Here is a 14655-nt window from a genome sequence, read left to right on the forward strand (position 1 = left end):
TATTTCAGACGAGTTTTTCTGGTAAGCATATTCTTAACAATGAGTTTTTTTGGTAAGCACAATATTTTTGACGAGTTTTTTGGTAACCACTTTTCTCAATGTTTATAAAATATCGAGAACACTGAGCTTATGTATTTCAACTTTTTTCTGTATTATTGCATCACCTCTCTTTTACCTTTCTTTATACTTTATACAAAAACTATGTCTACAATCAATACGTTGAAAAATGTAAGAAACTATAACAATATTAGTTTACCTTCCTAAACATTAATTGAATAGTGGTTTAACTGCTTGGTTTAATGACTTGAGACTCTTGATTCTATAGTGAGACAATGAGTTAACCACATGGTGATAGCTGTGGGCACTTTCATCTTCTAATAATTAGAGACATTGTAAATTTTCTTTTTCTTATTTGATTCAATTAAACATTGCTTGATGCTTTTTAGTTAACTTTTTTTGGAATACTTAATTTTTTTTAAGTTGTTTTGTATGTAGTGGTGTTGTTCCTTATTGATGAATAAATTTTATACTTTTTAATGTTGTGTATACTTTAATGTTATAGGTAGTATTTTTATATATGTTGCAATATATCTTTTTGAAACTTCTTAAGGTCTATCTATTATGGGAAAAGTTTTATGAGTTACTTGGCTTCTGTTATAGGTAGAGTTTGACACAATATAACGACTGAGAAGTCTGTGTCCTAGAGGCTCACATCCACATTGTCTTCTATTGTTAGAGTATTGCAAGAACTTCCAAAGAAGAAAAACTATGTACTAGGTCATTTTATGTACTATGATATACATAAGAAGCTTGACACATGGATAAAGAGGGCACCTACTCTATAGCCAAAATATTGGTTGCTTGATATTTATCACAAAAAATGCAAGCTCAGTTATCAGTCACTCACAAAGGAGCAACAAAAAATACCTAAAATATTTGCCAAATTATAGTTAACAATTGCCTGACACAAAACTAAATAGAATGTGCAAAAAAGGATGAAGAGTTTATTGCCATAATCATGTCTCTCATACCGGAAGCATCTAAGGAAGGAGAGGTAGAGGGGGACTCAACGAATAAGAAGTTTGACCTACACGCTCACTCTGAGGTTGTTGCTAACCTCAGTGACCAGATAGATGAAGCTGGAGATAGGATCACGCAGAATATAGATGATAGAGGGGTGGAGGAGGCATCTCAGCAATGAGATGATGCATAGAAGAAAGTACAAGCTTTGAGGAAGAGATCAAAGCAGTAAATAAGGTCTGATGCTTCTGGATAGTTACTTTGGTCAATTTTTGTTTTGTATATACATATTTATAATATTTGTAATCATTTTTTATTTTACATTCAATCATTTATTAAATTATCATCTATATACTTAGGAGCTACAAGGCGAGAAGAGTGATCCAACAAGCCACATGCATCGATTCTATTGATTCCAAGTACACCAATGGTTTCTATCTTTATAGGAGAATGTGAATGACATATTTGATTATATGCAATTATGAAAATTCTGGAAGACCACACCATGAAACATAAGTCACTCCTTCTTAGACGCCATTGTACAATTTTGAAATATGTTAACCAACACATTCCAGCTCAGAAATATTGAGATGACCATCATATTAGAGGATGTGACACAAATCATTGAATTTAAGTATCATAGAGAACCAGTGAATGGACATCGATGAGGAGGTTTTAAGCATATGTGTAATATTTATTTGGGAGCAAAGGATGATGCGTTCCTAAGAAAAAAATTGAGGAATCACTTTGACTCCAGCATGATGAGGAAAATGAAGGAGAAACTACCGTGTGTTGGAGGAAAGTTTGATAATATCTAGGATAAAAAACTTGGAGCATTTTTGCTCTACTTCTTAGGCATACGTGTATTCATCGACAGTGGTGAGAAGTTGATCTGTGGTGCGTATATTGAACTAGTGGGAGACTTGGATCGTGTTGACTAATATGCATTAGGAGAAGGTAGTTATTTCTTTATTTTTACATAAACTATTGATTTAAAATAAAATATTATTATAACATTGATGATGTAATATACTATGTATTAATATATGTTAATCTTTGTATGAATCTCTGAAGGTTTGGATATTGTAGCACATATCTATTAGAAGGTCCTTGAAAGGACATATTTTTCCTAAATTTTCATGTGTTGGAATGTGGAGCTGGTCAAGCAACGAAGAGAGGACTAATCGAAGAGCGTCTGGTAATCACATTCTCCACAATACCCATTACTTAAAATTGCGAAGGCTGACTTGGTAAATGCAAGTATTTTTTATAATATTTCTTACTTGTTTATAAGTAATACAATATAAGACTAACCATGAACGAAACTTTATTATGTAGGTAAAGTAGTGCCCCTATAAAGATGCAAAGGAGGAGAAGAATCAAGATATGTTTATGCAAGCAAAGACCATTACATGGATGAATATTTGGTTGCACAAAATGAATGAAATTGAGCGTCAAATAGCCAGACGAGTGATTAAATAATTTGGCTATGTTCAACAACCAACCAGTCATCCTAGCATAGTTACTAAAACTATTTCGCTGATAATAAAGGATAGGACAAAGGATTACCACATCCTATTCTTCTCCAAACTTGAAGACTAGTGTGACGACAACAAAGACAACAACTTGTCCTCCATGGTACTTGCTAGTGATGATGAGGATATTATTGCTCAATCCTAGTATTTTGCAGGCAGTCTCTCTGGAATGAGAGCCATTGAGGAAGAGAATGAAGAACATGGGCTGATGAGTCAAAACCACAGAAGAATTGCAAGTGAAGAAGATACATAGTTGACTCTTGCATAGGGTGAAATTCACGTGATGAAGAATATGCTTGCTGCAAAGGAGCCATTATATGAAATCAAGCTGAGTTTATCGGTAACTATGCTATGGTCAATGAGGAGCTACAAGCGTGCCTGAGTCATCTAAAAAAATAAACATTGTTTTGTGATTATAAATCATTGTAATTAAGTAAACAATATTTTGTAAATGCAATTATAATTGATTTTTTATTTCACAATTTAACTTTGAATACCTATAACAGTTTAAATATATACAGAGAATAAATGTGTATAGTTTTGAATGTTTCATGTGAATTATATATAGTTTTAAAATATTTTATAAATTTCTATTGAATTATAACAGGAAATGTCCATTGAATTGTAAAAGTCTATTGAATTATAATAAAAAATATTTGATGAATTATAAAATGCATGCTGAATTATAATAGGTGAATTATAACAAAAAATAAATGGATTTATGATTTTAGGAAACTTCACAAATAATTGTTGCAAACAATAACCAAGCATTGTGATTTTTTAGAAATTTCGCAATAAATAATAAGAAAATATGTAATCTTATAAAATATGCGATTTTGCTCCGTAGTTAGTAATATATTTTAACGTATTTGTATATCTCCGCACAATTATATATATGATCTTATAAAATATGTGATTTTACTCTATTATTTGCAAAGTTACGATTAAAGGAGGTTCACATAAGTTATATTTGCACGCTTCATGAGGAATATAAAAAATAAGGTACAAATATACATTTAAGTGAGGGTTACAGAAAGGAGGTTCACATGGTATACATCGATTTTGGTATAAAATATGTGATTTTACTAAGGTATCTGGGAAGTTACAATTATACGAATGTTCACAAAACTATTTTTTGCGCATTTCATGAAGACCAAAAAAAAAGTGCGAACATACATTTAATTGATGGTTAAAGAAAGGAGAAAGGAGGTTAACACGGTATATGATGATTTTGGTATAAAATATATGATTTTACTAAGGTATTTGCGAAGTTATGATCATAAGGAGGTTCACAAAACTTGTTTTTGCATGCTTTATGAAAACTGCAAAAAAACAGGTGCAAACACATTTAAGTGACAGTTAAAGAAAGAAGAAATGATGTTTGCACGATTTACGATAACTTTGGTATAAAATATGCAATTTTACTAAGGTATTTGCAATTTTACGATTAACAAAAAAGACTACATAAATAACATAATTTTTTGCATGCTTCTTGAGAACCACGAAAAGATATGTGCAAATATACATTTAAGTGAAGTTTTGCATTAGTCGATGGGTGGAATGATATATTGTGCGAACTTCATGAGGTTCATTTGTGCAAAGGATAAAAAGGTCCTAAAAAGTTTTCTATTTGCGATTTTGGACAATGACGAAAATTTTAAAAAATTGGGCATTTGAGAAAACACATCATATTTGTTGTACAATACGATCATTTTCATTTTTTATTCACCTCAACAATGAGGGTGATATACCATGAGTCCTTCGTGGTTTACCATGAAATGCTTCTGGCAAACCAATGAAATCCAAGAATGGAATTGAGATTAGAAGGCTCCAATAAGGCACCATTATGGATCATATTACCAGATCTGTTTGCTAAATTTGGGACAATAGATTTTTTTCAAAGATGAACGAGATCACATCTTCCTGTAATAGGTGATTCTATAGTCAGTTCTATTTTATTAAACCTAAAACTATGGTCATTTCTATTTTAACGATTCTTGAACTGTAGTCAGTTCTGTTTCATTAAACCTGAAAGAATAATCATTTATGTTTTAATGATTCTGGAACTATAGTCAGTTTCATTAAACCTGTCACTATAGTCATTTCTGTTTTAATGATTCTGAAACTATAGTCATTCTATTTTATTTTTTATTTTAATGAACCTTAAACTATAATCGTTTTTGTTTAATGAATCTAGAACTATAGTCACTTCTGATTTATTAAACCTGAAGCTAGTCATTTCTATTTAATGAATCTGAAACTATAGTCATTTCTGATTTATTAAACCTGAAACTATAGTCATTTTGTTTAATGAATTAGAAACTATAGTCCATTTTTATTTATTTAAACATGAAACTATAGTTAATTCTATTTAATAAATCTCGATCTATAGTGAGTTCTAATTTATTAAATCTAAAACTATAGTCATTTCTATTTTAATGATTCTAGAACTATAGTCAGTTTTGTTTCATTAAACCTGAAACTATAATCATTTCTATTTTAATGATTCTAGAATTATAATCATTCTGTTTTACTTTTTGTTTTAATGAATCTGAAACTATAGTCATTTTTGTTTGATAAATCTGAAACTATAGTCAATTCTAATTTAATAAACTTGAAACTATAATCATTTATGTTTAATGAATCTGGAACTACAGTCAGTTCTGATTTATTAAACTTGAAACTATAGTCATTGTATTTAATGAATTTGAAATTATAGTCAGTTATGGTTTATTTAAACCTAAAACTATAGTCATTTTTGTTTAATGAGTCTGGAATTATAGTTAGTTCTGATTTATTGAACCTGAAACTATAGTCATTTTTATTTTAATGATTCTAAAATTATAGTCATTGTATTTTATTTTATGTTTTAGTAAACCTATAACTATATTTAGTTTGAATATGTAACTATGATTATTTCTGCTTTATCTCATCTGAAACTATAGTAATTTATGTTTAATGAATCCAGAATTATAGTCAGCTCTGATTTATTAAACATGAAACTGTAGTCATTTCTGTTTAATGAATTTGGAACTATAATCAGTTCTCATTTAATAAACCTGAAACTATAGTTATTCTGTTTAATGAATTTGGAACTATAGTCAATTCGACTAAAACTCTTAAAAGTTAGGGTTTTCTAGAAAACAAATGAGAGGGCTTTAGAAAACAGATGAAAATAAGATAAAAATTGAAGTTAGGTTCAGAGTCCTGATTCGACTAGGACTCCGAGAAAGAGTTCTAATTCGACTAGAACTCTGAGAATTTTTGAACAAACAAGAAGCAAGTGACGAGTTTTTTAAAAAAGAACTTTTGAAAATAGGTAAAAATGAAATAAAAATGATATCAGGATATAGTTCTAATTCTATTAGGACTCTGGGGTAGAATTCTAATTTGACTGAAACTCTACAATTTTGGCCAGAATGAAAGGTTTTGAAAGGTTTTCTCGAAAAGGGATAAAAATAGAAGTGAAAAGTAGAGTTCTGATCCAACAAAAACTCTAAAAAAGAGTCCTAATCCGACTAAAACTCTAAGATTTTGGCCAAAATGACATGAATGGACAAGGGATAAGACTACCTCTGATTTAAAACCAAAAATAGAATTTTGAAAAATGTTTAAAAAGTAAAAAGATAGAGTCTTGACCCGACTAGGACTTTGAAAATTTAAGAAATTTGAAGAATGAAGGAATCCAGAAGCGACACCACCTAGATGTGTCTCATCTGAGAACTGAGATCAGTTAAAAATTGATTTTAAAATGAATCTAGATTATTTTATAAAGAAAATATTTTGAAATAAAAGAATATAAGATCTTGGGGGTTAACAAATGACAAAATATCGATTTAAAACCCAGGTATTTGGAATTGATTTTGAAAGAAAGGTTTTAAAAATCGAATCTGGATTAGATGTTTAGAAAAATCAGAGTGTTGGATCTCGAAAATGCCATGCAATGGCATGTAATGCCATGCAATGTAATGAAATGACATGAAATGACATGAAATGATGTGAGATGATTACAAAATGAAATGAGATGCAAAAGGTAAACCCTGGATAAGGGATTTGAAATCCCATACCCCTGGCAGAAACAAAGAATTGAACATTTTTGTTCAAAGACAAAGATTCATGATTGAAATTGGGCCAAAATAGAGTAAATTTTAAAATATTTGAATTTTGAGCAAAATTCGAGCTCTGAATAGCTCTGGCTCAGATGTCAACCAACTGGTTTCCTGAAGGATTTAGAGAGTGGGACCCAGTGGCAAGAGGAAAGGGTTTGTGAGCGAAGGTGGAAAATTTGGGGTGTTTACAGATGCCCTTATTTGTTATTAAGTCGATTGAAAGCCGAGCTTAGTGGCAAAGAAAAATACACCAAATTTGAGCTATAAAAATGCCCCAATTAGAAGAATCTGACTAGGTGTGAAAGAATTTTCTTTGGTGATGATGGTAGATATTACATGGAGAATAGAGAAGAAAATTCACCTCATCGGAATAAGTCTTAGGCTCAGTCTTAGCCCTTAACCTGGATGAGATGAAAAATACCTCATGGAAGAACGAGGTTCAGGTTTGACCCTTAACCTGAAGAGGACACAGAATTCTCGAAAGGAGAAACCATGATGGAGCCTTCGAATTTTGCACAATAAATCCGAGAGGGGTTTGCAAAAGAAAAAAAGGAGGAGCAAAGCGATTCTTTCCACAACGCAAAAGATGAATAAGGCGATGTGAGACAATTCTTTTGACAACGTGAAAGATGAATAAGGCAACCCGGAGGAGCGAGGCAATTCTTTCGACAACACGAAAGATGAATAAAGTTATCCTTTCGAAGGAGTGAGGCGAATCTTTCGACAACACAAAAGACGACTAAGGCTATCCTTTCAAAGAAAAGTGAGCTGAATCTTTCAACAACGCGATAGACGATTAAGGTTATCCTTTCAGAGAAAAAGGTGAGGCAAATCTTTCAACAATGCGAAAGACGACAAAGGCTATCCTTTCAGAGAAAAGGTGGGGCAAATATTTCAACAATGCGAAAGACGACAAAGGCTATCCTTTCAGAGAAAAGGTGAGGTGAATCCTTCAACAACGCGAAAGACAACAAAGCCTATCCTTTTGAAGAAAAGGTGAGGCAAATCTTTTAACAACACAAAAAACGAAAAAGGCTATCCTTTCGGAGAAAGGTGAGGTGAATCTTTCAACAACGTAAAAGACGACAAAGGCTATCCTTTCAGAGAAAAGGTGATGATAGAATGTGTCAAAATGGACATCACGCTCTTGCTTTATATCAGGATAACTAAAAAATATTGCCAAAATGATAAAATTTGTAGTTGATTCAAAGTAATTGAAATATAAGTACATTTGTTTGAAAGATATTCTCTCTTCTACTTAGAGTATGACCTTCAACCGGGTTCACTCTGTAGAATCCAGAATCAAAATCAAATTTATTGCTGTTGAGTTTCTTCAAGGAAGTTATCCATTTCCTTGATATGAAAAGAAAGAAAACTTGTTCTTAGTTTCATAAAAGCAATTGATGGAAAGATATTGATAAAAGAATTTCACATAAATAAAGATAATTCTTGGTAGTTTTGGTAGTTTGATATCTGAAGTTTAATCCATGATAATCTTTTTTTTTCACTCTTTTGAGACATAGGGATTGAACTTTCTTGGGGTTTGACAAAAATTTCATCACATCAGTCTTCATCTTGACGATATTCTGATTTTTTCTGAAAGGACACATCACATACTCCTTCAACTTGTAGATGATCTGAGTCTCCTTTGGTCCAAGGAATTATATTGAGGTTGTCTTTTTGATTGAGGTCTCTTGATGATCTTTCACGCTCTTTTGAGACATGAAAAGTAAGCACTCTTGAGATTTGACGAGAATTTCATCATATCAACCTTCATCTTGGCGATGTTCTGATTTTCCTTGAAAGGGCACATCACATACTCCTCTAACTTGGAGATGATTCACATCTTCTTTAGTCCCAAGAATTATATTGATAGAATTGTCTCATTGGATTGAAAATCTCTTTATGATAACAGTGATCAAATATCTTTTAGGGATTGACGAGAGGTTCATTGCATCAACCTTCAACTTGGTGATGATTTGAACTTTCTCTAGAAGGACACATCACATACTCCTTCAACTTGGAGATGTTTCGAGTCTCCTTTGGCCTCGGGGGTCGAACTCATCCACCAGTCTTCAACTTAACAATGATTAAGAAATCCCTTTTGCAAATAGTTGATTGTAGCTTAATTGATTGAAGAGATATTGAAATTGAGATTGAGTGAATTCTTTTTTTTATCGCTCAGGATACTTCCACTGCCTCATTACCAGAAGAATGATCTTTAAAAATGTACCACAGTTATGATCAATATCAGTTCACTTATGGCTTTTCAACATCATTGAATTTTTCCTTTGTCGGTCATATCGAGGATTTTTTTTCGTCCTTTTGGTTGATCAACAAAAAAACTTGAATTTTATTCTTTCTTCATAAAAGCTTTGTCCTTTTAGGGTGTTTACAGAGTCCTAAAATTTTGAAACTCTACAACGAAGTCCTAAAATTTTGAAATTCGATTGTTTGAAAGATAAATAAAGAAGTTTTTGAAATATTTTCTCAAAAAAACGAAGTTAGGGTTAGAGTCCTAATCCAACTGAAACTCTGGAACAGAGTCCTGATTTGACTAAAACTCTAAAATTTTGACTTCTTTTAAAGAATTTGGAAAGATTTTCTCGAAAACATATGAAAATAGAGATGAAAGATAGAGTCCTAATCTGACTGAAACTCTGTGATAGAGTCCTAGTCTGACTAAAACTCTAAAAAATTTGTCTTTTAAAAGTCAGATGAGAAGGTTTTTGAAAACAAGTAAAAATAGGAATAAAGGCCGAAATCGAGATAGAGTCCTAATCTGACTAAAACTCTAGGACAGAGTCCTAGTCTGACTAAAACTCTAAAATTTTGAACCAAAATGAAAGATTTTCTTGGAAATAGGTAAAAATATCAGTGAGAGATAGAGTCTTAATCCAATTGAAACTCTGAGATAGAGTCCTAGTCCGACTGAAACTCTGAGATTTTGGCCAAAATGAAAGAAATTGACAAGCGATAGGACTACCTATGACTTAAAACCAAAATAGAATTTTGAAAAAGGTTTAAAGAGATAAAAAGATAGAGTCATAAATCAACTAAAACTCTAAAATTTGAGAAATAAAGGAATCCAAAAGTGACACCACTTAGATGGGTCTCATCTGAGAATTAAGATCAATTAAAAATTGAGTTTAAAATGAATTTAGATCACTTTTCTAAGGCAAATATTTTGAAATAAATAAATATAAGATCCTGAGGGTGACAAATGGCAAATAGCGATCCAAAAACCCAGGTTTTTTGAATTTGATTTCGAAATAGGGTTTTAAAATCAAATTTGGATTTGAAGCTTTTGAAAAACCAGAGTGTCGGATCTCAAAAATGACATGCAATGTGATGTGATAACATGAAATGACACGAAATGATGACATGAGATGATATACAAAAGGAAAACCATGGATGCGGGATTTGAAGTCCCGGACCCCTGGTAGAGACAAAGAATTGAACATTTCTGTTCGAAGACAAAAATTGATGATTGAAATTGAGATTAAATTTTAAAGTATTTGAATTTTGGGGCAAAATTTGGGCTCTGGATGACCCTGGATCAGATGTCGACCAACTGGCTCCCTGAAGGATTTAAAGAGCGGGTCCCAGTGGCAAGAAGAAAGGGTTTGTGAGCGAAGGTGGAAATTTGGGGTGTTTACAGGGACCATGCAGAAAATCCTTTTTCTTTTCTTTGGAAGAACTAACCTAAGAAATCAACTTTCCATCAACGCATGGTGTATGCAACATGCTGACTTAGAACTAGATTTCCATGGTCACCCTACAGTCTCTCTCTCATGCTATATTTTTTTTTTCAACACAACTGAAAGAAATAATGGGGCAGATCGAGTGCCTAAATCTCTGCACTTATATACTCGATCTTGCTCTGCCACACATCCATCAACAAGTTATGTGGTGGCATCCATGACCGACTTACATAATTTTTATTTTTCTAATGTCTCGACATGCACTGAACGCACGTTACATGTCATTAGGTGCAGAAATAAAAATATCATACCGGATTATTCTAAACGGTTGTATGTTCTTACATAAAATTGAATGGTGCTGCAACATACTTGTGCTACAGGGTGCTGAACTCATACACGTAGATAACATGCCCCTTACCTCGATTTGAAGAAATGTGTCCTGAAAACGGTATTGCTTGTCTTCATTTTTGGCTGGAGCTTTCTCTTAGTGTGAGAGTGCTAATGGTGGCTCTTGAAAGTTTAGGAGAGGGTTTAGGGAGGAGAAAGAAGAGAGAGAGAGAGAGAGAGAGAGAGAGAGAGAGATCAAAATCGCATGTCATGATTTTGGTGTAGTGCCCCCCCTATTTTATCTCCCTTTTGTTAGGCCTTCAAAAATTTTTGAAAGAGAAAAAAGTGGAAACCGTTCAACCCATCACACGATTTCCCTTTTCTAAACTCTAACTCAAATTTCCTATGTTGCCCTTCTCTCTTCATGAGCATTTGATTTCTCAACCATTTTTTTTTCTTTTGTGATACCCTTTCTAATCTTGTGGTGCAAGACTCCACTAAAATTGTTGAGAGTGGGGGAGAGATCTTAGCTTCTTAAAAACTTTTAGCAAGTGGTAACTCCTCACGTTACTACTTACTTGTTGATATAGTAAGAGCGTAGGAGTTTAGTCTCACATTTTTTTTTTAAAAGGTTTAAAATGCCAAAGTGCAATAAGTCGTGTGCACTAAGAGTTTCGAACCAGGGTCGATCTCCAAAGGAGCAACGAACCCTACCACTGCACCAAGTTTCATTTCGTTGCAAATGGTGCATCATATAGTCCCTTTAAGCCTATCCAGTCTCAATTTGTTTTGTCAAAAAAGAAAAACACGTTTCTCAACAACCTGCGTGTGCGCATGGTGGGTTTTGATCCTGCATCAAACCCCAAGAGGTAACAAGCCTCTCCACTGCATCACATTCTAATTCGTTGCATGCTTCATCTAAATTAATTTAGATAAGCTCTTGTTCAGTGTTTCCCCATGACGGGCTTCACCGTTTCCCAATGAATTCTCCCAACTCCTCTTACACACCTACAAAATTTCATTAATTGCTTTTTGGGTCTCAAATAGGGACCACAAGATATTTGAATCCATCGAGATCCAATTGCAATCGGGTTAGAATTTGGTTCTCCCTGAAAATCTGAAATCCATGCCGAATTTGAATCTACTTACTGGATCCATGTGATCCAGTCCGGATCCAGCATTGATTCATCAAATAATCCCAACGACATGGTATTATCACATTTCTTTTGCAAAAATCTTCACCTTTATTTATCTAAAAAATTCTCAAAATTTCTAGATTTTACAGTTTAGCTTTCTCTCTTCTCTCTAGTTTTGTTCGCTCTCTCTCTAGAAAATGACTCTCTCTAGAAAAGATCCCTCTCTCTAGATTTTTACTCTCTCTAGAAACACTCTTTCTCTAGAAACAAGATCTCTCTAGAAGTGCTCTCTCTAGAAAGAGCTCTCTCTAGATTTTTCCATGTTTCTTTACACTGACGAGTTCTACACTTGACGCTATTGGTTGTGACCATACTGGATGTAAGGATGTGCCAACCACAACTTAAGAGTGCCTCTATGCTTGCGCTAAGCTACCTCTATCAGATTTTTGGTAGGTTTGCACATTGTTCCCTATTTTAAGTTATATTTGTTGAAATAACTATCATGTACGATATAATTTTTCTTACTGTAAACCTCTCTAAAATGACATTGGGTCCTAGTCCTCGGTTCACGCTCTCTAGGCCACCACAAGCTTACTTTGGTGTTTACGCATGTATCCTTGTGACTACTTCTCGATATTTATGGTGAATTATGTATCATAGGGTCTTAGTCCTTGGTTCATGCCCTCTAGACCACCATAAACTTACTTTGGTGTTTACGTGCGTATCCTTGTGACTACTTTCCTATGTATATATACATTCTTTTACGTAAGTTACTTACCCTAAAGCATTGTTTTATTCATCGGGCCTTACTTTACGCACTTTACTTTGCCGTCACATTATAATGTGCACAGACTCCTACTTTATGCTATTTACTTTGTCATTGCGATATTATGTGCACAAGCTCTTGCTTTTAATAAATATAATTGCACTGTATTAAATGTATAAATTGTGATTGATCCCTATCGCTTAAAGCGATTCAAAAGCCATGTCACGTTCAAAACATTGTTTGGCGAAAAAACTCTTATTGAAAAGGTTTTAGATTTACGCAAAACCTCATTTATGCAAACATCTAAGTCACTAGTGTAAGGCCTAACTAAGGTCTAGATTTTCAATAAACCATGTGAGATGCAATGTATGCACAATGGTGTGTATCTATCCAAAAACAAAAGTATCATTTTTCTCATTAAATAGGAGAGATGCTGCCAAAATTTCTGATAAGGTGCTCTCCAAGCTAAAAAGGAACATAGCATTTTTCCTGTTAAATAGAAGAGATGTTGCTAAAAAATCTGGCAAAATACTCACTTAAGCTGATATGGATGGCATAATGATGTCCCCATTGTTGTAACCTTGCTAGGATGGCTCATTTCATTTATGTCTTTAAGGGCATCATACTCATAAGGGCTATTGCGCCATAGTAGCTATTGCACCTTGTTAGGCCGATAGTCGTTGTAGCTAAATATGCCCAAGCAGTCAATCAAAAGTAATCCTTGATTATGCATGCCTCTGTAAACTAAGGTCACAAGAATAGTACTTGTAAATGCCATTGTGCTAGAGTTGATTATCCACCCACAATGGGGTGAAGCGTACATGAGGCAAAAATCGGTTGCCAACAAGAAAAAGATGGGTGAATCCTCATCCGACCAAAGAGAGAAGTGTACAAAGAAAGTGGATGAAGCCTCTGAGTGTCTAGATGAACCAAGGTAACGAGGACATCGATCTAAAACCTATAGAGATCCTGTAACTCATCCATTGTAATTCGATGCAAGATATTTTTTAGGAAAAAAGTTTAAGAAAAGATACAAAGACAAAGGACTCTAAACAGTAAGAGAATTAATTTTGACTTCATGGATGATTTCGCTATTCCTCTTCGAGAAAAATTTCATGTCATGGGATAGATTGAGCTATTATCAATCAAAGAGACAACTTATTCTATATTGACCAAGCATTTCTATGCAAACATGAAAGATTCAAGCGATGAATTCTCCACGTTCATGATAGGAAAAAAGTTTTTGGTGAATAAAGAAATTTTGAGTACCATTCTTCACATTCCCAACAGGGGAACTAATAATATGGAGAATTTATATCAAAATATAGGAGAAATTGTGTGGTTCATCACTGAAAACCCAAAGGCTACATGAGATGAAACACTCGTGGCAAAAAAGTTTAAATTGGAATATTGTCTAGTCCACTACATCATTGACACTATTCTCCTTTCTATTTGTGGCAAGTTAGGAGGTGTTTCAAGCATTCAATTGATTTTTATGTATTGCATTCTCAAAGGCCATCTGGTAAATCTTTTTGAATTCATCATCCAACATATGAAGAATGCGTTCAGGCATAAAAGAAAGCAGGCATGTGCTGTGGAGGAGGATGCTTCCTCAGAGCTAGAGGAAGTTTCCTCTGCTCCTGCATTAGGGTCTGGACTGTCATCATCATATCAGTCATAACCTTAGGAGGCGCATAGTCAGATTCTTTAGCTGATCCTTGAGGAGATGCAATCTATTAGGACATACTATGCAAATATGAGGCAGCTATTGGTTGAGCAGTGTGACCATCTTTTTTATGTGGAGGGCAAGATTGATGCATTAGAGCGACGTTTCCCACCCTCTTAGTCTGATCATGAATGTCATCATAGACATAAGATTATATTTTGTCTGGATATAGTGTAAACTAACATTTTGGTTGACTCACTCTATGTACATTCTGAGATATATACATTTTGTTGACTAATCAAATGACATCATTTTGTCTTTCAAATGTATTTCTCATATGAAATTTTTATGTTATTGTGCTTATTATGCTTATCTTTATGGGTGTGCTTATT

Source organism: Nuphar pumila, chromosome 2 (genome assembly GCF_984573655.1).
Source record: "Nuphar pumila chromosome 2, dmNupPumi1.hap1.1, whole genome shotgun sequence".
NCBI lineage: Eukaryota > Viridiplantae > Streptophyta > Magnoliopsida > Nymphaeales > Nymphaeaceae > Nuphar > Nuphar pumila.